Source organism: Monodelphis domestica, chromosome 1 (assembly GCF_027887165.1).
Source record: "Monodelphis domestica isolate mMonDom1 chromosome 1, mMonDom1.pri, whole genome shotgun sequence".
Classification (NCBI taxonomy): Eukaryota; Metazoa; Chordata; class Mammalia; order Didelphimorphia; family Didelphidae; genus Monodelphis; species Monodelphis domestica.
Genome location: NC_077227.1, coordinates 285,234,025 through 285,259,254, shown reverse-complemented (window position 1 = coordinate 285,259,254; position 25,230 = coordinate 285,234,025). Strand labels below are relative to the sequence as shown.

The window sequence follows — 25,230 nt, the reverse complement described above, 5'->3', positions numbered from 1 at the left end:
TCGGATTTTCTTTGGAGGTCATCTTTCATCTCCTTTGCCTCATTTTCCAGCTGGTTGATTTTGGCTTTCAAGACACTATTTTCTGTTTCTAGATGACTTATCTTAGTTTTTAAGTTCTTTTCCCAATTGTCTTCAGCCTCTCTTAATTGTGTTTTGAATTGTATTTTGAGTTCTTCCAAAGCCTGTATCCAATTCGCTGGGATTTCTGATTTTTCCTTTGCTGTTCCCTCCCCCTCTGTTTTATTCACTCTTTGCTCATTACCTGTGCAGAAGCTGTCTATTGTAATTTCCTTCTTTTTCTGTTGTTTGCTCGAGTTTACCCCTTCTTTACTCCCTGTATTTGGCTGTGCTCTTGCTCCTCTCATTTTGTTTTGGTTTTGGGGCTGTCAGTCTCCCCTCTTGGAGCTTTGTCAGATCTCTTGGTACAGTCTCTAGGGGAGGAATGTTAGCTTCCCTGTCCTCTGGAGGCTTTTGCTTGGATTGAATTCAAGTGGGTTGGGCTGTATGCGGTATGAAACTGAGGCTCTGAAAACACCTGGAAGGCTGGGCCGCCCAGGCTCTCTCCAGTTCTCCCTAGCTGTTTCTCCACTATCCACAAGTGCCTTTGCCCTCCTCCCTAAACTCTGAGGAGTTCTGATTGAATTGGCTGGATTGATCTGCTTATGCCCCGAGGCAAAAGTGAGGCTGGAGCCCGATGGAGGGACCCAGCCGAGGCCCCCTCTCTCCCTGGCTTCCTCCCTGCTGTCCAAGCTGGATTCTCTGAGCACGGCGCCCCGCTGCTCACAAGGTAGACCCTCTAAGCCAGCACCTTTGGCTGCGGGCTCAGCGCTCTGGGTTGTGGGGGAGGGGTCCTGGGATCTATCCTCTGCCTTCCCCTTAGCCCTGAGTATTCTCGGATTCCAGCTTTTGGGGGGCTTACCTTTTGATTTGCGTCCAGAAGGAGGGTTCCCTGCTTCTGTCCTGTTGTTCAGGTTGGGTTTCGGCGCCCTAGGCGCCGTCTGTATCGGTAAGGAAGGGTCTTCCACAAGGTCTGAACTTTTGCTGCTTGCTAAGCCTCCATCTTCAAACATTAAATATTTTGAATTTTTGTTTAAGTCCTTAGAATGAAGTAGGGTTTTTTTGACTAATAAATCTGAATGGCCCAATTTTTTTTTAGTTGCCCAAGGAATTTTGAATTAATATGTTTGGGGGTTTTTTTTAGCTCCACAAATTTCTCTGTAGCAAACAGTGTGTAACTCCTTCCTTTGAAATTTGAGTTCTATTCAGGTGCTCAGAAATGTGGGCATGATGTTTTCTCTCATTGGAAAAACAAACAAACAAATGACTCTAGCTTCTCCCCTTTTCCCTCAGATTACTTAATTTATTTAAAGCAGCTGGCCCATATCAGACCAAAACAACACCAAAGAAAATATTAAGTGCAGTAAAATCATGCTTTTTTTTCATCTTCCACTGCTAACTTCACTCTTAACCACATTAATTCTTTTAGTCTGGCTGTCTTGTCAAAAATCTAGGCAGACCATCACCTATGCTCTAATGAAAACAACAGTGTTTTATTCATTTACCAAGCATTGTTAAAGTTCCTCTTATGTGTCAGGCACTTCACCAGACACTTGGGCCTATATTTATTAGTGTTTTATAATTTATAAAATGTTTTACAACCATTTTATCACAAAAACTTGATGAATTAGGCAGGGGAAAAATAAATTTGCAATTATGACTTCAGAAGACTACTGATGATCCCTCATGCCTCTTAGCAGAGAGGCCATGCACTAAAGGTGTAGTATGAAACACTCATTTTCAGATATGGCCAGTGTCTTGATTTATTTTCCTTAACTATATTAATTAGTTCAAGAGAAGGTTTTTGTTGGAATGAAAAAGGTTAGAGGATAGTAAGAGTGATATAATAAGAAGTATTATATTACATTGGCTGGCAAGCAAAAAAGCAGAATGGTCAATCACTTTATTGTCCATGGAGCTTGACTTTCTCCAAAACTACTTTTTTTCCCGTCTTCCCTTCTGAAACTTCAGTTTCCTTTTAAACACAGCTATATATATGGAAAAGGATTGTGGCTGCACACTACTATGATTACTGGCCCACCTTAATCCAACAAAACGTTCTCCACCCACATGAATATACTCTCTCTGCTCTGTGAAATTGCCAAAATAAGAAATTATCTCTTTAATAAATAAACCCTCAGCCAGCTAGTAGTGGCAAAACTATAGTTTAAATCTCTTTCACTGTTAGATTCTCATTATCTCTCTTTAACACAGTTATTGTACAATGGTGGAGGAGGGAGGTTGTAGGATTTCATCATGCATACTAGGTACCCTCCTCTCTCTTCTCATCTTCTTTTTATGTTTTCTATCCCCCATCCCATTGCTTTCTTAGAGTATTTTTGAGTGTTATGCTGTTCTAGGATCTCAGAGACAACTCAATCTGGGGACCTGCAAACTTTTAGTATTCCCAAAGTGATCAGATCCAGAACAAAATCTGATTTCTACTCCCTCGGGCTAAGCTTTGCAAGTTCCTGACCTAGGTGTGGTTCTGAGCAACAGGCCTAACTTTGGAGTTTAAGTAGACTGATGCTGGATTCAATCACAAGAAACCAGTTAGAAAATTCCACTTATTCACAGTGACAAAAATGCAGTCTTCTCAGTCGGAGTATCCTGCCCTGATTATCTTGCTGTACTAGAAGCTGAAACTGAGACCTTATCATTCTTGGGGCAGAGCCACACTGTTGCTTCTTGCTTATGAACTTTCTTCTTGCTCCATTAACAACCTAGGACCTGAACCTGCTCTTCACCCTCAACTGCTACCTGTAAATACTCTTCATACTACCTTGGATCTGTGACCCAGAACTGGGAAGGGAGCAAAAGAGTTGGCAGCTGACAACCTTTCCAGCACTGTATGTAAGTTCAAGCACCTCTGTGTTAGATCTGGAACCTTTTCTTGCTCTGCTATAAAACTTCTCCCTTCACTGAAAGGTTCCACATGAAATACTCCAGTCCAGATCATATCTCCATTGCATGAGACTTCTCTGTCTTCTTATGCTGACTTGGGATGCCCTTGTTTTTAATTTCTTAACTAGGATTTTGAACATTTTGGGAGGAATTGGGGGATGGGGACATTGTACTTTTCTTTAAATAATATTTTAATTGATGAATTCTATTTCTTATATCACCATAGTATCCCATTTATCTTTCCCTTCACCCCAGCCATCCCTTGTGACAAATAATGGTTTATTGTTTTCTTTTGTTTTTAAGAGAGAAGGAAAAAAATCAGTATACTGATACATTGAAAAAGTCCAAAAAATGTGCAGCATATAACACCTGTGATCCTCCCACCTCCACTAAGGGGTAGGTTGGAAGTGTCTTTTCATAGTTTTCATTTGAATTTTGTTATATTTTTTTTCTGTCATCATTCTGTTTACATTGTTTTAATTGCTGTATATATTGTTTTCTTGGCTCTGCTTATTTCATTCTTCATCAGTTCATATAGATCTTTCAATGCTTCTCTATATTCCCCACGCATAATTTTTCAGCATAGTAGTATTCCAATACCTTCCTGTCCCACAATTTGTTTAGTCATTCCCTACATTAACTTTGTTTCTAATTCTTAGCTATCATCAAAAGTATAGTTATAAATATTTTGGAATATTTGGGGACTTTTTTTTCTTATAGATGGCTTCCTTGAGACATAAGCCCAAAAATAAAGTCTCTGGTTCAAAGGGTATGAACATTTTAGCCATTTCATTCCAAATTCCTTCCCAAAATTATTGCACCATTTCGCAGTTCCACTAACAATGTATTAGTGTACCTATTTTCCTACAACATTGACTATTGCCATTTTTTGTCATTGATGAAAATTTGCTGAGTATTAAGTGAAACCTCAGAATTGTTTTGATTTACATTTCTCTGATCATTACTGATTTGGAGTATTTTTTAAGTGGTTGTGAAAACTTTGTGTTTCTTCTTTTAAGAACAATTTATACATATCCTATATATATGTATATTATTTACATATATTTATATTTTACTACATGTCTACATTTCCCATGGAATACACATATACACACATGCATATATATTTATATATCTTGGACAGCATGATGGCAACTCCTACTTTTTAAAATTCATTTGATATATAGTAAATTTTTTCTCTTCTCCATATTATTTTGCACAAGCCTTTGCTTTTTAAATGTGTTTCTTATAAGAAATATTGCAGGATTTTGTTTTCTTATTCAATCTGTTGTTTTGTTTTATTAGGTTGCTTAATTTATTCACATTCAAAGTTATAAAAGTTAGCTTTATATTTTCTTCTGTCTCTAAAGTGTTTTCAAGTTATGATCTTTTTTTCTTCTGCTATAAACATAGTATTGTGTTCCTTCCATTTCTTTAACCTTTTTTTAAATTTTTATTTTTTCCAGATTACATTTCAATGCAAATTTAATATTAAGCTCAGATTTTCAGTGTTGGTCACCTTGGACTGCATCCTGACCTCCAACTGCTCTTCAAAATTTCCTCCTCCTTTTCTAGAGGGTGCAAAATGCATTATTAATATTTCCTTTGCTCTGTATTGGAAACTGGCTTCAAATAATGGCTATATGAATTGTTAAATTAAACTATTATGTGCCTTGGAGTATGCAGCCTTGGTTTTTTCTGGAAGCAATCTGTGAATTCTTTCAATTAGAATTTCATTTTCTGTGTTCAGAAGTTCTTGGAGTTCTATAATATCCTTCATTATGCAGTTAAGGATTATTGTCTTGCCATATTTTTCTAAGACACCTCTGATCCTGAGGCTATCTCTATGCATCCTGTCCTTAAGATTCATAGGTTTTACTATCACAGTGAGCATATTTTCTCTTAATGTTCTTAGTTTTTGCTTTTCTTCTAAATTGTCCTTCATGGCTGTGTATTTTCATTCCAGTTTACTATTTTTCTCCTTTGTTTCTTTGATGAGACTTGTCATAGCAGATTCCAGTTTTTCTATTCTGCTAATTTAAAAAAATTTTATTTGGTCAATTTCAAACATTATTTCTTGAATACAAAAATCATATTCTAGTCCTCCCTCCCATGTGTTTCTACTCCCACAGTTTTTCCTGTGAATGTGGATAGTGTTCTTTCTCATAGGTCCCTCTGGGTTGTTCAGGATCACTGCATTGCCACTAATGGAGAAGTCCATTACATTCGATTGTACCAGTTTCTGTGTACAATGTTCTCCTAGTTCTACTCCTTTCACTGTATCAATTCTTGGAGGTTGTTCCAGTTTCCATGGAATCCCTCCAATTTATTATTCCTTTGATCACAATAGTATTCCATCACCAACATATACCACAATTTGTTCAGCCATTCCCCAATTGAAGGGCATCCCCTCATGTTCCAAATTTTTGACCACCACAAAGAGCACAGCTATGAATATTATTGTACATGTCTTTTTCCTTATTATCTCTTTGGGGTACAAACCCAGCAGTGCTATGGCTGGATCAAGGGGCAGACAGTCTTTTAGCGCCCTTTGGGCATAGTTCCAAATTGCCCTCCAGAATGGTTGGATCAATTCACAATTCTACCAGCAATGAATTAATGTCCCGATGTTGCCACATCCTCTCCAGCATTCATTACTTTCAGTTGCTGTCATGTTAGCCAATCTGCTAGGTGTGAGGTGATACCTCAATGTTGTTTTTATTTGCATCTCTCTGATTATAAGAGATTTAGAACACTTTTTCATGTGCTTATTAATTGTTTTGATTTCTTTAACTGAAAATTACCGATTCGTGTCCCTTGCCCATTTATCAATTGGAGAATGGCTTGATTTTTTGTACAATTGATTTAGCTCTTTGTAAATTTGAGTAATTAGACCTTTGTCAGAGGTTTTTGTTATGGTTTCCCAATTTCTTGCTTCCCTTCTACTTTTGGTTACATTGGTTTTGTTTGTACAAAACCTTTTTAATTTGATGTAATCAAAATTATTGATTTTGCATTTCATGACTTTTTCTAAGTCTTGCTTGGTTTTAAAACCTTTCCTTTCCCAAAGGTCTGACATACTATTCTGTGTTCACATAATTTACTTATAGTTTCCTTCTTTATGTTCAAGTCTTTCACCCATTCTGAGTTTATCTTGGTGTAAGGTGTAAGGTGTTGATCCAAACCTAATCTCTCCCACACTGTCTTCCAATTTTCCCAGCAATTTTTATCAAATAGTGGATTTTTGTCCCAAAAGCTGGGATCCTGCTTGTCATAGACTGTCTTGCTGAGGTCACTTACCCCAAATCTATTCAACTGATCCTCCTTTCTGTCTTAGCCAGTACCATATTGTTTTGATCACCATTGCTTTATAGTATAGTTTGAGATCTGGTACTGCAAGGCCACCTTCCTTTGCATGTTTTTTTCATTATTTCCCTGGATATCCTTGATCTTTTGTTCTTCCAGATAAACTTTGTTATGTTTTTTTCTAATTCAGTAAAAAAGTTTTTTGGTAGTTTGATGGGTATGGGACTAAAAAAGTAAATAAGTTTGGATAGGATGGTCATTTTTATTATGTTAGCTCATCCTACCCATGAGCAGTTAATGTTTTTCCAATTGTTTAGAGCTAATTTTAATTGTGTGGAAAGTGTTTTGTAGTTGTGTTCATATAGTTCCTGTGTTTGTCTCGGCAGTTAGATTCTTAAGTATTTTATATTGCCTAGGGTGATTTTAAATGGAATTTCTCTTTCTAATTCTTGCTACTGAGATGTGTTGGATATATATAGAAATGCTGATGACTTATGTGGGTTTATTTTGTATCCTACAACTTTGCTAAAGTTGTTGATTATTTCTACTAGCTTTTTAGTTGATTCACTAGGATTCTTTAAGTAGACCATCATGTCATCTGCAAAGAGTGATAGCTTGGTCTCTTCATCGCCAGTTTTAATACCTTCAATTTCTTTTTCTTCTCTAATTGCTACTGCTAGTGTTTCTAGTACAATGTTAATAATAGCAGTGATAATGGGCATCCTTGTTTCACTCCTGATCTTATTGGGAATGCATCTAGTTTATCCCCATTGCAGATGATGTTGGCTGATGGTTTTAGATAAATATTGTTTATTATTTTTAGGAAAGACCCTTCTATTTCCATACTTTCTAGTGCTTTTAATAGGAATGAGTGTTGTATTTTGTCAAAAGCTTTTTCTGCATCTATTGAGATAATCATATGATTTTTGTTTGTTTGCTTGTTGATATGGTCAATTATGTGGATGGTTTTCCTAATATTGAACCATCCTTGCATTCCTGGTATAAATCCCACCTGATCATAGTGAATAAGCCATGTGATGACTTGCTAGAGTCTTTTTGCTACTATCCTATTTTAAGATTTTTGTCTCTATGTTCATAAGGAGATTGGTCTATAGTTTTCTTTCTCCATTTTTGACCTGCCTGGCTTTGGAATCAGTAGCATATTTGTGTCATCAAAGGAATTTGGTAGAACTCCTTCTTTGCTTATTATGCCAAATAGTTTGTATAGTATTGGGATTACTGTTCTTCGAATGTTTGATAGAATTCAATTGTGAATCCATCAGGCCCTGAGTTTTTTTCTTAGGGAGTTCATTGATGGCTTGTTCAATTTCTTTTTCTGATATGGGAGTATTTAAGAATTCTATTTCTTCTTCTGTTAATCTAGGCAATGTGAATCTTAAAACTGCTCAGACTCTACCTTGGAACATTTGGTTAAGGCTATTCCCCATTTAAACAATGAAGGTACTTGATCAGGAATGTATTGGGAATTTTAACATTATTCCACCCATACTTAGGCATACTTTAGGGGAAGATAAAGTTGTAAAACTCCTTACTGAACAATGAAAAAGTCCCTAATTCATAATTATAGTGAGGCCAAAACCTTAAGCTAGGTCTATTTTTAGATATAATACAAAAGGGTTCTAAGTACCTATAAAGGTTAAATTAATCACTAAAAGGTCAAGCAACTTACAAAGGGCAAGCTTAGCAAGAGGTGAAGTTTTAGTCTACTCAGGGAAGGTGATTAACAAAAGAAAATGTGAATTAAGAATATTCAGTCCTGTGGAAAATGTCCACTGTGATTTGTAGATCTGAAAATTTAGGGGAGGTGACATAAGAGATATTTCTCTTTAAAGGAGCTAGCTCTCTCAACTTAGAGCGAGGTGGAGCTCAGACTAGTTGGAGTAGCTGAGGCTCTGAACTTAGTTGAGTTTGGAAGCTAAATTGGAGGGTCTCTCTGAAACACTAGATTTGCTTGGGACAAAATCTTGTGGTGAGTAGATAAAAGACTGACTTAGTTTTCTCTCTTAAAGAGAAAGGCCTAGGCCATTTGGCCTAGGCCCTACCCTTTTCCTACTGTTTCCTCTTACTCTGTCTCTCTCCGTTCCCTTAATTTCTTCATTAGTATTAATTAAAATCTCCATAAAACCTAGCTGACTTGGGTATTTCAATCAATCAAAAATTAATTGGAAACTAAATAATCCTCCAAATTATTTTAGTGATTCTCCAAAATCGGTTAGTTAGAGAACAAATCATAGAAACAACTAATAATTTCATTGAAGAAAATGACGATGATGAGACATCCTTTCAAAATCTATGGGATGCAGCCATATTTGGGAATTTTTCCCATGGCAACCACTTATTTTTTATATAAAATTAAGACACTAAAATTATTTTTACAGTTTTGGCAATTCACAGTCATTGAACCCACATTTTCACGGTCACAGTAATTTATATTTTTGCAAATATTCATCTATATTACTTAGATTGGCATATTTATTGCCATATAATTGGGCATAATTGTTTTTTTTTTAAACCCTTACCTTCCATCTTGGAGTCAATACTGTGTATTGGCTTCAAGGCAGAAGAGTGGTAAGGGCTAGGCAATGGGGGTCAAGTGACATGCCCAGGGTCACACAACTGGGAAATGTCTGAGGCCAGATTTGAATGTAGGACCTCCTGTCTCTAGGCTTAGCTCTCAATCCAGCTGCCCCCGGCATAATAGTTTTTAATGATTGCCTTAATTTCCTCTTCATTGGAGGTGAGGTATTCCTTTTTCATCTATGATACTGTTAATTTGGTTTTCTTCTTTCCTTTTTTTTTATTAGATTGACCAGTACTTTGTCTATTTTGTTTGTTTGTTTTCAAAATACCAGCTTCTAGTCTTATTTATTAGTTCTTTCACTTTAAATTTTATTAATTTCCTCCCTTAATTTTTTAGGATCTCTAATTTAGTTTTCTTCTGGGGATTTTTAATTTGTCCACTTTCAAGTTTTTTGATTTGCATGACCAATTCATTGACCTCTGCCCTCCCTAATTTGTTAATATATGAACTCAAGGATATAACATTTCCCCTGAGTACTGCTTTGGCTGCGTCCCATAGATTTTTGAAATTATGTCTCATCATCATCATTTTCTTCAATGAAATTATTAGTTGTTTCTATGATTTGTTCTCTAACCGATTTTGGAGAATCACTAAATAATTTGGAGAATTATTTAGTTTCCAATTAATTTTTGATTTGGCTCTCCATGTACTATTCTGCTCATTATCTTTAATGTGGAGAACATAAATTAGGATCTTAAAATTCCCATTTCTATTTTAAAATACTTAGAAACATTATGTTGTATTTCTATATTCTCCTTAAATTCCATAAGATCCTCTGTCTCTTTAGTTTTGTATCATTTTCCTTTGTTTTGCAGTATTCTTGGATGGCTGGATTCATTTACTCGATTTGGAGGCCATATTTTTTATTGCCTACTAGGCTTTATGTTTTTGTGAGCACAGAGAGTCTCTGTTTCTTTTAATATCCTATCTTGATTTTAAATGAATAAGCATTTTAAGAGAAGTGTGCCTACATGGCCATGTGAGTTCAAGACATACATCAGAGGTAGTAAGAGTGAATGCTTGAGTGACAGTGGTATATTATAGAAGATTATAGATTATATTATAGATTATAGAAGAAACATCAACAGATGGATGTGTAAAGACAGTTGAGGTACTAGAGCTTAGTAGTGATTGGCATATAGTAGGCACTTAATAAATGTTTATTGAATTGTTGAATTGAATTTACCATATATGTTCCCTATTAATTACCTAACTCCACTATATTTTAAATTTGAGCTCCCTTTCCCAGTGTTCTCTATTATCAATCAGTGAAAAGCTATTAATATTTAAAAAATGAATTTCCTAATAAATTATAGCAAGAACTGTAGTTATAAAAACATGTCCTCCCAACTCAAGGACTCCTTGTACATACAACAGGAGAGTAAATACTTTGGTTAAGGCAGATTTTTTTATGACTATTGTTCTTGCTTTATCTATCAACAAATCCCTTTCCTAAAAAACTAATGGAATTCAACTGATTCTGATTGATAATAGAGAACACATGAGTTGCGGCTCAGACACTACAATGCTTAAAACTCCAGCCCCTCAAGATCATTCCTATAATTCAAAGGGAAATAGTAATCAGCTGCCTTCTGGGGACCTAGTCATTTAATAAGAGCAAGACTTAGGGAAGTTGACTAAAAGAAGTGTTACTTTTTTTATCTGGCAATAATCTATTACATTCACATACTACAATTTGTTTTTCAATTTTTCAATTGGTAGGCATTAATTTTGTCACCTTTGCTACCACTAAACATGTTACTGTGGATATTCTGGTGTATGGGATATATTTCTTTCTGTCTTTGACTTTCTTGGAACATATGCTTAGCAATGAGATCTCGGAATCAAAAAGTAAGTACATTTAGTTACTTTTTCTTTTTAGTATAGTTCTGAATTTCTTTCCTCAATGGTTCCACAAATAGTACACTAATATGGGGGTAATTATTTAGAAGCTTCAAAATTAAACTCAGTTTGTGTGAACCCAGCTAATTGATAAAACAATGGTTTGTACAGATGAAAAGAATATTTCAATAAATTCAATAGTTTATGGTGGAATTTTGTTGGAATACATTGCTTCAGAGTATAATCCCAGGCAATAGGCAATATAAATAAATGGTCAAGGTTCAACTTTTAAATTCCAAACTTTGGAAGTGAAAGAATTCATATCTCCTGGAGCAAGTCACGCTTTGTACTTAATCTCTAACACTTTAATATAGATGAAATCTAGTTGAAATTAATACCAAGGACAACTTTAAAATTATAAATTATAAATCTGAGACTGATTGTTAGTCTTGCCAGGCCCCCTGCCTCAGTATGTGACCTTAGGTAAGCCATTTTTTTTTGTAAAAATATTTTATTTTCTCAAATAAATGTAATAACTTTCCACATAAGCTTTCTGAAGTAATATGATCTAAATTGTTTCTCTCCTCTCCCTTCTCTCTCCCTTCCCAGAGATGGTAAGCAATTAATTTGATCTAGGTTATACATATATTATCATGCAAAACATATTTCCATATTATTCATTTTTGTAAGAGAATACTCATGTAAAACCAAAACCCCAAAATAAAAACCCAAATAAACTTAAATGAAAAACTATGCTTTCATCTGCATTCCTTCCTCAACAATTCTTTCTCTGGAGGTGGATAGTAGTCTTTGTTATAAGTCCCTCAGAATTGTCCTGGATCATTATATTGAGAGTAGCTAAGGCTTTCACAGTTGATTATTCCACAGTATTACTGTTCCTGGGTACAATGTTCTCCTGACTCTGCTTATTTCACTTTGCATCAGTTCATGTAGGTCTTTCCAGCTCTTTCTGAACTCATCTTGTTCATTATTTCTTACAGGATAATAGTATTCTATCACCATTATAGATCATAATTTATTTAGTCATTCCCTAGTTGATGGACAACCCCTTAATTTCTAATTCTTTGCCACCACAAAAAAAAAAAGCAGCTATAAATGTTTGTACAAGTAAGTCTTTCCCCCCATTAAAAAAAATTTCTTTGGGATACAGAATCAGTAGTGGTATTAGTAGCTCAAGGGGTATACATTGTTTTATATCCCTTTGAGCATAGTTCTAAATTAGTAAGCCATTTTTGATTTCTGGATTTCACATTGCCTGCATTCCTAAATGAGATGACTGAATTGGACAATAGCTAAGGTTCTTCCAGCTCTAACCATTAACCCAAGCTATGACTCTGCTCTGCGCAAGGCACTGAGTAGAAAGCTAAAACTATTTTTCATGAAATCTTTCAGAGTACAAGAAGTCCTCAAGTTATGAAGGGGTTATATTCCAGAATTTTTTTTCATAAATCCATTATTTGGAACTTGAAGAACCTTTTTCCTACTTATAATGTTATCATCCATGGTGATTAGATTGCTATGCCAGTCAATAAAATCCTATTTAACCTCTGATGTACCTAAGGGAATGGAAGTTAGAAATGCAGACAAGGTTTTCTGTTCTGTAGTAGGTCAAGGAAAGAGAAAAACCTTGGTAGGGATCAACATGTTGAAAAGTGTGTGAAAATAGGATTAACTCTCCCCTTATCTATTTTTAGTTAATCAAATCAAGATCTTAAAGTACCACTACTTACCATTAAGTAAGAGAATTCAGGAGTAACTTACTAGAGTAAGCTCATACCTCCAAAGGCTACTGCCCCCCCTCCCCCCACACACACACCTTGGGCAATGCTATGGAAATTTAAAGACTGCTATTGGTTTCTGTGGAGAAGGAGAAGAGACAGGAAGTGACATGAAAAAAAGGGAGTATAAAAAGAGACCAACAGGGTCTAACATTCATTCCCTTCCTGGCATTTGGAGAGATTGGTTCCAGAGATCTCTGCCTTGGCTTGGAGGAGACCTTTTCCCTGGATCCTGCATTGGCTTGCTGGGTGAATTGCTAAGATTCCTGCCTTAGCTTGGAGGAGTCTGCATTGGGGGAGCTCTGGCTGAAAACACCACTAGGACTTTTGGCTGAGGATTATCAGAAATCCATGTAGGGACAAGGGACCCCTTCAGGGCTGAGCCTCACTTCACCAGAGAAGGCCTGGTAGGCTTGCTAAAATCTGTCTCTTTAGCTACATTTTTTCACTTTCACTCTTTCCACCTCTTTGTAAATAAAGCTGCTAAAAGTCATTTTGACTTAAGCTATAATATTTTAAATTCATCAAACACAATATTACTTTATAATTATAGTGGGGGGCTGACCCGCAGCCCTCCCACGAAAGGAAAGATAGAAGGTTGACCTTGGGGAAGGACTGAAGCCAAGGAGATGGATAAGAAGCAGGCAGACACACACGTAATATTTAACAATTGAGCTCCACAGAACAAGCCCAGCTACATAACCCTCACGAGGACATGAGACAGTTAAGTAGCTAAAAATTAACAGCATGTGGTTACAAGAGTATGGAGATTAGCTGAGAGGAAAACCCGGTCCTTTAGAGTAAATACTCTAAACACAGACCACTCCAGCTTGAGGTCAGGATGATAATAAGGAAAGGTCTTTAGAAAGAGAAGGAGAGATAGAGAGAGGAAGTTAAAGATGAGCTTGGCCAGAGGCTAAGCTCCAGGAAAGACAGAGACAGGTGAGAGGTGATGCAGTAAGAGAGTGGCTTTCTGTGGACACTCCTATTTATTATTATTGAGATGCAAATGTGCACAATACATATGGATGAATACATAGTGGATTGCTATTGGATTACTTGTAAATTACGACACTGTAGGGGCACGGTTTGTCTCAGCCAGGTGAGCACAAAGGAACCTGAGTTCTCCCCTAAACCTGACAGACGCTGGGATCAAGGGTCAAAGGCTTCACTTGCCATGCGCAGGACTGAGCATGCGCTCTCCTAAGACAATCTTTACATTTTAACTATTTCCCTTGACCATAGATAGGTGTGGACTGCTACCTCAATTATCATATTTAGTATAAAACCTAAATTTAAACTTTTACAGATGGAAGGGAAAGCAAGTGAACATTCCTTAGATCCTATAGAAGGGAAGAAAGGAGCTAACCAAGGATTTTCTGAAACAAAAGAACTATCCCTATGGATGTCAGAATTAGGTGTGAAGATTGGATTTAGCTTTTCCACATTGTAACAATGAAGATACTTAGTTTAACAAAATCAGGAATGTCTTGGGAACTTTAAATCACTCCAGTCTACTTAGACCATACTTTAGGGGAAGATAAGTTGTAATCTCCTCATTGAACAATGAAGATACTTAACTTTTACCTTATAGTGAAGCTAGAACTTTAAGCTAAGTCTATTTTAAGATCTTAATACAAAAAGGTGTTAAGTAACTATAAAGGTTGAATTAATCACAGAAAAGGTTAAGTAACTCTCAAAAGGTGAACTTAGCAAAGAAGTGTTAAGTAACTCTAAAGATATAATCTAATCAAAAGAAGATGAGAACTAAAAGTTTGGGCAGTCCTGGAGAAAAGCCTTTGATGTGATTGACAGACGTGGAAATTTAGAGGAGGAGACTGAACTGCAACTCATTCAGGGTAATTAATAATTATCCATTGAAGCCAACTTCATCTTTTAATCATGAGAGATTTATTGGAATAGTATCTTTTTAAAATGGTATGTTTCATTGTTGTTACTACCATGCCAACCATCCTTGAAAACAATTTTTTGAAGATAGATAGAAAATCAGTTCCTCTGCAAATTTAATGTGCATTTCATGACAATGTCATCTTCTCCCTAGTGTTAAGTAAAAGATCACAAGGGTGAAAGATCTATATTTTGGGTCACTTCCTCTCTCCAGCGCCTTTTTGGCAGCAGAGAGTTGGCTGATAGAAGTGTGTTGGGCCTTTTGGCATCTTAGCATGGCTACAAGCTATTGTCTGGTTCAGTGGTGAGTTTCTGGCTGAGTTTTCCTCCTTTACTTTCCAACTTTATCCTCTTAGAAGCCTCTAATCTTCTTCAGAGACCTAGAGGTGGGGATTTTAAACTGCCCCTTGGCACAGGTCAGGCAGGAGAAATCCTATATCCTCTTCCCTCCTTCTCCTTAAATTCCTTCCCTTTATATTAAATAAATTACCATAAATTTCCAGACTGACTTGGGTATTTTATTTGAAATTTCCCTTGGTGACCAATTAAATCTAGATTTAAGTCACAACCCTAAAATTATCTTTACATAGGAGGCTAATCCACAACCTTTTATTTCTCACTTTCCTACTTCTACCTTCCCAGCCTTTCTGGAGCCTCCTGTTCCAAAGTACTGAAGCCACAAATGGCCTGAAATAATGAGAGTTCATTCATACTTTCAGACAAAATGGAGACCTTTAGGACAAGCAATGTCAACTAGGGTTTTCTTAAGGTCTCACAACATAGGATGGGCTAGGCCTTATCCCATGTGTGCTAGGCTAGTTTTTCCTTTAAAAAGTATTAAAACCAACCTGGAGACTTAATGGCTTCCTAATGGCTTAAGTACAAAAACCATAAAAAAAAAAAAGTAATCAGAGGAACTTGGAAAGCTATAGGAATAATTTTTAAAAATAACCCGAATCACGGGAACAATGATTGCTAAGTATGTAATCTAATGGAGCCAATTTGAAGCCCTTTCCCTCTAGCAGATTTCTATCAGTTTAAGGAGCTCACAAATGATATACTATTGCAAAGTGAGATAAATGTGCATACCTAACTCCACAAAGATGAATTCCCATTGTAACTGAGTCACCAATGGGTAATCTATAAGGAAAGAGTAAAATTTCTAAAAGAGATGTCTAATATTCTGGACATAAACAGTCAAGTTAGCATTACCAGGAGATCCTCAAAGAGTTTATCTCTGCACTCCAAGTTCCAAAGAGAGTTTTGGATTTTAGATCACAAAAAAAGATATAATGACTTCCTAGAAATTCATAACTTTATGAGCCCTTTTGCAAACTGTATACTAGTTATTGTGGCAGGCAGTCAAATGGCAGTCAGATGGAAACTTTTGGAATTACCGGAGCCTTCTGTATAGTTAAAAACAAATAATAATAATTCTTGTGAGAGGTGAAAGCTATTTCCTCTTTACTGATGAAAATGAACGATACTAACACATTTTGCTATATCAACTCTCCTTACCACAATTCCATGTGCCCAGTAAGTATGGTAGATGGTACCTAGCAGCTTACAAAGTTATGTAAAAATAGACTTGAATCCAGGACCTCAGTCCCCAGAAATCCTTGCTCCACTTCCACAGAATGCCCTCTAATCTCACTGAATTCTCACCTGGGCCAGGAGCGAGATGGGGTATTTATACCTGGTTGTGAAGAGGCTCTGGCTCTTTTGGACTTCCATTTTGGAGCAGACATGTCTCTTTCATGATATGAGGTTATCTTGTCTGGCCTCTCTGGCCCAGACATGTGCTTTCTTATTCTGTATTTTCTTTAATCCTTAACCTTTAATAAACCTCATAAAAATATAATACTCCTTGCAGAGAGAAACAAATTTCTATCTTGCCTAAGTCTCCCCTAAATTTTTAACTGTTACAGTTTTGGCGACCACTAGATTGAATGAGAACTTCTCAAAATTTTTAGCCTAGAATTTTTTTTTTAGCCACGTTTCTCCAAGATTCTTTTTTAGAAAAACATCTTGATCAGCTCCTGCTGGCAGCCATCTGCTTCAGACTTCTTGAGCCCTTCCCTCCCACCAGCTCTGCCACTTCTCCCTGCCTGTGTGCATTCCTGCCTGCAGCCCCCCATCCTGACCTCTCTCTGTTCTCACCTGGTCCTGGCCCTGCCCACCCCAGTGGCCCGCTCCGGCTCTGGCTCCTGCTCCTGGCCTCTCACGTGGTGCCCGATCTCTCGGCCCTGCCTGCCTGTGTTCCTACCTGCAACCATCCACTGGCCACTGCCTGCCTATTTCTGTGCCCCACACCCACAAGCACAACCCCAGCTGGCTCATCACCCAGATTCTTGGGAGCAGATCACTCAGGACTCATTTCTACTAGCTGGTAACAAACGGGGGTATTGACCATGTGGGCGGATCATAGGAGGAGAGGGAGAAAAGGGAGAGGAGAAGAAACAGACCTTTCCAAAGAGGAACTTAAAAGCAATGGGCTATTTAAAAGGATACCTTTTGACTGTTCTGGTAATTTTATTGACTTCAACTGCGTGTCAGGGAAAAAGATTCAACTTTAACTTTGAAGTAGCAATTGGGTGGCTCAGCAAACTGAGAGCCAGGCCTAAAGACATGCAGTCCTGGGTTAAAATCTGGCCTCAGATAGTTCTTAGCTGTGGGGCCCTGGATGGGTCCCTTAACCCCCATTGCTTAGCCCTTACCACTCTGCCTTCTGACAATAGACATTTAAATGGATAAGAACCCAAGGAACTTCAAAGAGACTGGAGGCTATATTTTTAAGGCATTTCAGACTCCAATGGTTATAAAAATCTCTGTATTTCTATTGCATTTTCCTGGTTGTTTTGTTTAAGATATAACTTTGTGGTTTTAAGTTCGTATATTACTGGATTCAATATTATTCTGTTACACTGAATCACTTTAATGTACTGAGTTTTAACTACTGTTATATTCTGTTGTTTTTCCCCTATAACTACAGCAAACAAATATCATTGTAATTAAGCCCATAGAAGAAAAAACAGCCTTTCTATTTTGCCTTTGTAAATTGTCACATAGAGGATAGATGGACTTCATCAGAACTGGTTACAATTGCTATAACAACCTTTGGAAAATTTAATATGCTAAATATCTCAACTGATTTTAAGGGTTTTTAAAATATGATTTTTGTAATTTTTAAAAATAATCTCTGGTTATTTTTGCCTGCCCCTACCACGAGGTAAGGCCCATAGATGAAGTGAAATACATTCTATAACCTCAACCTTCCCACATGTGAATGGAAGTTGGGCAGTTAATCTTAGGGCATTTGTACCCCTAAAAAGCCTCCAAAAAAGGAGCATCCCTTTATACTCTTCAGCTCACTACTTAACTTCCACCAGAATGATATATAGATGTCTTGATTATGTTCTTAACCCAAGATAAGTTTTACCTTGTTTAAAAAAATATGTTTAAATACCAAGGTTGAAAGATTGCTACGTTTGTAAAAACTTGTGAAAAATATCCATCAATTCATAGGTTTTAAAAATGCCATACAGCAACTTATATGAAATATGAAAGTGTGTTTGTTTGCTATTGTAATTAATTGGGCTATGAGAATTTTGGGGATATTGATAACTACATATTTGTAATACTGTTCTTTAAAAATGAAAAATGTTACCTTGTTCAATTCATTTGCCTTCTAAGTTACAGTGATCATGGCCAGACATGAAGAGGAAATGGATCTCATTTTTGGTGAGAAAGCCTTTTAATCTTTATTTTCTTAGCTGACACAGTGTGTCAATGATTATAAGCTACATTCTTGAATTTTTAAAAACTCTTTTATTATATTTTTCTTGCATGTGCAATATACTTTTTCAGTTTTTTTAAATTTTTTCTCTCCTTTTTATATTTCAAGCACATATCACCAGCATTAAGATTTTCTTTAACCTTTTGATTTTGCAGAAATATAAGTTTAAGATACATTTGCTAATGCAAGCCCAAAAGGCTAGAGACTATAAAAATGATGCCACTAATTGTTTAAAAAAAATTATGGGACTTTGCTTAATGATTCTGTCTGATTCCAGGACAAGATATACACAAAAGAGCCATTGCACAGGGCCAAAGAAAACCCAAATCAGGATGGATTGATGCACTTCTAGGCCAATACAAAAGTCTTGAACCTAGTGTGAGGACTCGAGGTTAGTGTGTTTAACATGTTGTTACGACATAGGCTTTCCTTGTGTCCACAATCACTCTGAAAATACTCACAGACAAGTATGCCCGAAACCTTGGCTCATATAATCTGGTCCCCTTTTCTGCCTTTCATAGTGTGGTACCTTTCTGTAGTCCTGGCTACTGACTGGGTAAATGCATCATTGCTTAGATCATTTTGGTGGGCCCTGATTCAAGGACCTGTTATAGATTTCTTTTTCCTTTACTTGGAATGTTTACACATAAGACTTTGATAGTCTATATTTTCATCTAGTATTTTCTTTTTTTATTTGGATTTTTCTGATATCTTTTTAATTTCTCTTACCAATAGATTCATATACCCCATACCTCAGCCATGCATCCCTAAGTGATCCTGTATTTTTCAATCACCCTCTTAACGGGGGAATGTAAAAAATATCATTATTTAAATTGCAATGTTTAAAATTCCTTTTGAGAAGAATTTTAGGTAAAGAAAGATGATACCTCTCTGAATCCAGAAACTGAACTGTTGGAGAAGACACCATGAAGAAGCCTCCAGACCACAAGCTGCACAAAAATGAACTTTGGGTGTGGTTGATTGAACATTTATTTGTATGTATACTCTTATACCAAAGGGGACTGCCCCCTAACTGGCTTTTTGTCAATGTGTCCAGCAGTTATTGGGTTTTTTTTCTCTTATCCTCAAATTATTGTAATCTGTAAAATTGATTATGTTTTTATGATCCTTTGGGGAAGTCCTTCTCCCCAGAGGATTAAACGGAGGTATGTAAAAATAGACTCGAATCCAGGACTTCAATCCCCAGAAATCCTTGCTCCACTTCCACAGAATGCCCTCTAATCTCACTGAATTCTCACCTGGGCCAGGAGCAAGATGGGGTATTTATACCTGGTTGTGAAGAGGCTCTGGCTCTTTTGGACTTCCATTTTGGAGCAGACATGTCTCTTTCATGATATGAGGTTATCTTGTCTGGGCCTCTCTGGCCTAGACATGTGCTTTCTTATTCTGTATTTTCTTTAATCCTTAACCTTTAATAAACCTCATAAAAATATAATACTCCTTGCAGAGAGAAACAAATTTCTTTCTAAGTCTCCCCTAAATTAGTAACTGTTACAGTTTTTACACCAATTGATAAGATCATTCTTTACATGCCTAATGAAGCAGACTAAATAACTCAGACCCATATATATATATATAATAACCCTTCATACCTAAGTAAGTGGTCTGAAGGAGTTGGCCTCACTAATATCTTTTTCTCTATTCCTATGTGTAGCATCCCATGTATATTCTCATGTTGAAAGTATTATTAATGTATTGATATTGTAACCTAAGTGCTCATATACCAGACACATGGTCATGTGACTTATTGATCATTGTATTTCCATATCTTTATTCCAAAGGTCAAAAGAATTCCTGGGCAGGACATTAGCTGGCACAGGGTACTAGTTACCTCCTTGTTAGACCACATTCCTTACCAAGTCACATGTTTGATTAACCTCCTCCTCTATGATTACGTGATTGTCAATTGAACCAATGTTAAATCCTATGCCATGTTACATTCATTAGTTACCTACAATAAAAGATTGGGACCATGTGCAGCTCACTCTCTCTCATGACCATCACCTGAAGAGCTGCTGGAGCCCACAATTTTCAATTCTTTTTCTCTGAGTCTTTATTTCTTTGTCGTGCTTTCTCTCTCTCTCTCTCTCTCTCTCTCTCTCTCTCTCTTTCTCTCTCTCTCTCTCTCTCTCTCTCTCTCTCCCCTTTACCCATTATCCTTTAGTTTCTAATCTCCTTCTCAGATGTCCACCCACCCAGAAAAATATTAATTTGTAACTGCAGGCAGTTACACTATGATTGAAACTAGTCAGAAGCAGTTCAATTTTATCTGGGAAGAAATGAAATATAGTTTCAATATCCTTCTCCAAGACTACTTGAATACCCCCTGATACTGTCACAATCCAGTAAGCAAAGACCTAAGAGAGATTCCGATTCTTGAGGACACTGATGACAACCACGATAATAATGGCAACCATATGTGGGTAGGAAATAAACCCTAATGAAATCCTGAGTCTGGTTCATTCAGTAAAGCATTGGTGAATACAATGCCTTGGAAGAACCTAGATGACATGAGACACTAATGAAAGCAAACTATAAACTCCTGATAAAAAGGAAACCCTGAGATTTATTGGATTATGTTTTAGAGAGCCCATGTTCTTCACCTAAGTATCCTGGTGGCCTTCATTTCCCGAGTAATCAAAAAATCTGTCTCCTAACAATGAAGCCACCAATAGACTAAAACTCAATGGAAATGGGCCATTAAGCAGTCTTCTCCCTCGGTCCTAATGCCCCTATGGAATCATTGCTATGAGAAGGCTCTGCCTATAGGTCAGGCTGAATGAATCTTTTGGCAGATCTTGGGGAGCCACCATACCCAGAAATAATGAGATTTCTGGAGATTCAATGCCACAAAACAGCTCCTCATTATCCTACTTTTGAAATAATAAATAGGTCCCAATTGCTATTGAAAAGATGAAACAGGATTATGCCATTACTATTTGTCCAAAGTTAACTCTTAGGAGTTGGGTGAGGCAAGATGCTTCCCCTAACAAAATAGGTAGGGAATAGAAGGTCTCTATTATTCAAAAGACATCGTGCATTTAAGATTGTGCTTGCCTATGTCAGTCTGGTGTTAGCCTCCTTCATAAGCAGGATGTAATTCTGCAAGAGGTTAAGGCATTTAGGTCCATCTTCATTAATATACAGTATCCTCTGATAGTCCATAAGGCCCTCACTTAAGAGGAACTCTTTTTTGTTTTTTTTCTCCTATGGTTCTACCTAATTCAAGAGATGGGCACAATTAGACTTTGGTAGCAATTAATCCAATAGCAAGAATACAATGAAGGAAGGAGGTCCTGGCAATTTCCCCAGGTGGGTGGATCAGTAAACTGCATGGTGAGTTTGGGAGGGAGACTTAGGGAACAGGTGGTTTGGTCTAGCTCAGTAAGTCTGAGCACTAAAGGACTAAATGTCTAAACTTTAAAGGATTGATCATCAGACTATCCCTTTTGAAGTCAGGACAAATGGAAAAATTTTGTTATTGCAAGATCATACACTTATTTGTGGGGCATGTCAGTCCCAATCTTTCAATGTTTTCTTGCTATTGGATTAATGGCTACCAAAGATATATGCCATCTGGTAAACTAAACAATGAAGTTGGTGCCATCATGAGAATATCAGAAGTTGGAGTCCATTGTCTTTCTGAATATGGGGGAACATGATACTATATTATTGTGGCTGTGAAACCATCTATTACTCCTAACTAAGAATGAGGCAGCTATTTCTTCCCACTAGGGCTCCTCATGACAATTAACTGAAATGGTCTCCAATCGGCCCTCTTTCCACATTTCATAAAAAGAAGCTTGACTCAACTGAAAAACCAGTTTTGGGACTAGCAACCTCCCAGAACCTGTGTCCATAGAGAATTAGCACCACATTAGGAAGTAGGTAGCAGGGCTCTTAGTCTACCAATTTCTCTGAACCAGGCTCCAGGAAGATTATTACCCAATAAATAAAGACTGCTTTCAGATTTAGTTCTAGCCAACTCTCCATCCCTTATTTAGAACCAACTTGTTTAGGTCCCAGGCCCCTCAGAAAACTCCCTATACTGATGAAATTACTCAGGTTTTCCTCAGTTGACAAGTCTTTTTTCTCCCTAGTTTGAACAATTCCTTTCCAGAAAAGGAAGTAGTGTTGTAGGAAAGCCCCTTGTTTTCTAATGACATTTCTGCATTATTATGGCAAATGTATATTTACCTGGAAGAAAGGGGTCCCCCAGATTACTTGGTGGCAATGCTCTATTTGTAGATGAAGGTAAGGGTTGTTACCCAATCCCAACCAAAGAAGAGGACAGCCCCTCAGCAGAGTCCTCCAAAAGGGTAAAGATTTGACATTACTCCCTTTCCATTGAATTCTTAGGGAAAAGAAGTTTCTGGAGGGTAGACTTAGGAATACTCAGGAGTTAGTGGTACCAGACAAGTCACTATGTATTGACCTTGGCACTGGGACAGCTTGTAAGAATGTAATGAACTTTTAGCTACTTTTTTTTCCACAGCTAATATTGACCTATAATGAATCCTAAATCTCATCATTTGCTCTGTGTCTCTTATGTTTCTGGAGCTACTCCTCCTCATTATCATCACTTTACATCATCACAGGGTTGAATTATTCCAACATCACCCACCACTGAGCAGATTTAGGAAACTTGAGATTTTTAGTTTGACCTTCATTCTCTTCCACATTCATTCAGGCATAGTGCTTCTTTATGGGACTATCCCACTGCTCACTTATTTTTGTTATTCTGTTTTCCTTGTGTCTGCAATAAACCCCTCCTCTAGTACTACAAATTCTAGGATCTTTTCTCCCTGCATCAAGATTGTCAAGTAATGGGAGATACTCTAAAACAGAGGTATTAAACATATGACCATGGGTCATATGTAGCCCACACTACTCCAAAATGTGGCTCAAACCAGATTAAAATATATTTTGGAAATATTTAACAAAAATATAATAAAACATAGACAGTATTGCATTTTAAAACCATCAATATACAGCCCACATGATTACTTATATGTGGATTTGTGTTTAACTGCACTGTTCTAAAAGACCTTAGGACTTTACCACCAAGGGGTGAGATGTGGTAGGAACACTGTTTTCTAAGGTCCCTGCCACATAGGCTAGTTTTTACTAAGGCCCAACCTCCATACAGACTAGACTGGTTTTTCCTTAAAATGTATCAAAAAAACTCTGAGATTTAATTGTTTCAAGTGACTAAGGCTTTCTTGTGACCTAAGAGCAAAACCCAACATGAGAGAAATGAAGTCTCCCTTAACACCAGTAAGTGGAGAGGCAGAAAAGCCTTGCCCAACAGAGTTAATACTTAATCCTTACTAAATACCCTTTCCAAGTTATGACTAAACAAACTTCTTTTTTTTTCTAATTCTTAGATGATCTGCACATGTATATTTTCATTCTAATCCTACATATGAATTATGGGACTAACCTAAGTCAGAATTGGTCCATAATATTTGATATTAATTGTCAGTATTGGACTAGAATGAAGAAAGATGGGTGAGCACAATATGAAAATAACCTAAGGGTTTCAATGAACTACAAGCTTAATATATGATGGCAGGCCAAAACACTATTAACTGTAGTCTTCAGAACAGAAGCAGAATATTCAGAATGAGAGTCCAGGCATACTCTACCCAGATTAGTTCATACCTGCAATAATGTGTCCAGTTCTTCATGCCACATTTGAGGGAAGGTACTGGTAAGATGGAATCCCCTTAAAAGAGGGGGACTAGAATGCTTTCAGTTTTTTCAACTACAAATGGACAAAATGATCTCCATGATACCATCTGTCCCTGAAGCAAATGCACCACTCTTTTGAAGTTTTCTAAGAGGTTTGGATTTTTTTAAATTGTTAGGTGAAAACAACATAAACAGAATTCTTCCTATTTACTTCCCTTCTTCCCTTTTCTCCTTCATCTTTTTTCCCATCTAACAACAATAGCAACAAGCATTTGTAGAGCTCTTTAAGGTTTGCAAAATGTTTCATATATATAATTTCATTTGTGCTGGGAGCCATCAGACTACAACGCCTTGACAGAGTCATGTGTGGTAGCTGGGGAGACCACAGAGTGGTCCTTGGCAAGATGTGATTGCCCACCCAACCCCCTTTTACATGACCTCTTTCATCAATGCCCCTTTCCTATGAATTGGCATGATTATTATTCCCCCTAGTCTCAAAAGAAATAATGCAAGAGCAAACCACATGTACCCTAATTCTCTAAAACATCATCAAAAGACCAGACCCTTAAACCCAATCCCAAAAAGACTATCATGGGTTAACTTTTACTTAGGTACATAATTCCCAGCAAAACCGCAGCTACAGGCCAAGCCAAAAACTTCCCCACATATAGAAGCCTATTCTCATGAAGTCAGCACACAAATCAATCATAGAGGCCCAAGTGATAAGTGCAAGTACATCAAGCTTCAGTTTGCCTCAGTGACTCAATTACACAAATCAGTAACTCCCTAGAAACCACTAGTCTAAATTTGAATTGTGTTCCCAGACCCCTCAGCCTCGATGATATGATTGTTGAATTGTTTTCTAAGAACTGCTGATTAATTATTCCATTTTATTAAAAGCTATATGTAATTTTCCTTGATTGTTTATAAGCTCAAAACTTCTCACAGGGTAATGAGAAAATTAAGCCACCTGTGATGAAATCATTTATCTTGTGTGCAACTTTTATTCTGGCTGTAATCACAATACAAAAATATAGAATGTTAATCAAGTGATTTGTTAAAAGTTAATGTATCACTTTTCCAATTATCTCTCTTTGATTTTGTGTATCTGCATGCCAAGAATATGAATATAAAAATAAATCCCAACCCTGGGAATGTTGGAGCAGCTATCAGATGCAAAGCAATCCCATGGTTGTTATGATTAAACTGTCTTCTGTTTGTTATTTTTGTTGACTGATCATTCGCCACCAGTCAAGATACCCTGGAGTCCTGGGCAAGGGTGGACTTTGCCCATGGCACAT

General features: G+C 37.0%; 1 long non-coding RNA gene across 2 annotated transcripts; it reads left to right on the top strand.

The window, feature by feature from the left end:
- Positions 1-170: 170 nt before the first annotated feature.
- Positions 171-20,255, top strand: LOC103106692 (uncharacterized). Of its 2 annotated transcripts, XR_008915020.1 has the most exons (6): positions 171-787; positions 2,785-2,910; positions 3,265-3,357; positions 18,112-18,159; positions 18,492-18,605; positions 19,077-20,255. It is a non-coding gene; the product is annotated as an uncharacterized LOC103106692 (long non-coding RNA). The 2 variants fall into 2 exon arrangements; XR_457474.2 differs by lacking the exons at positions 18,112-18,159; positions 18,492-18,605; positions 19,077-20,255 and adding an exon at positions 4,428-4,810 and having other exon boundaries at positions 175-787.
- Positions 20,256-25,230: the final 4,975 nt, after the last annotated feature.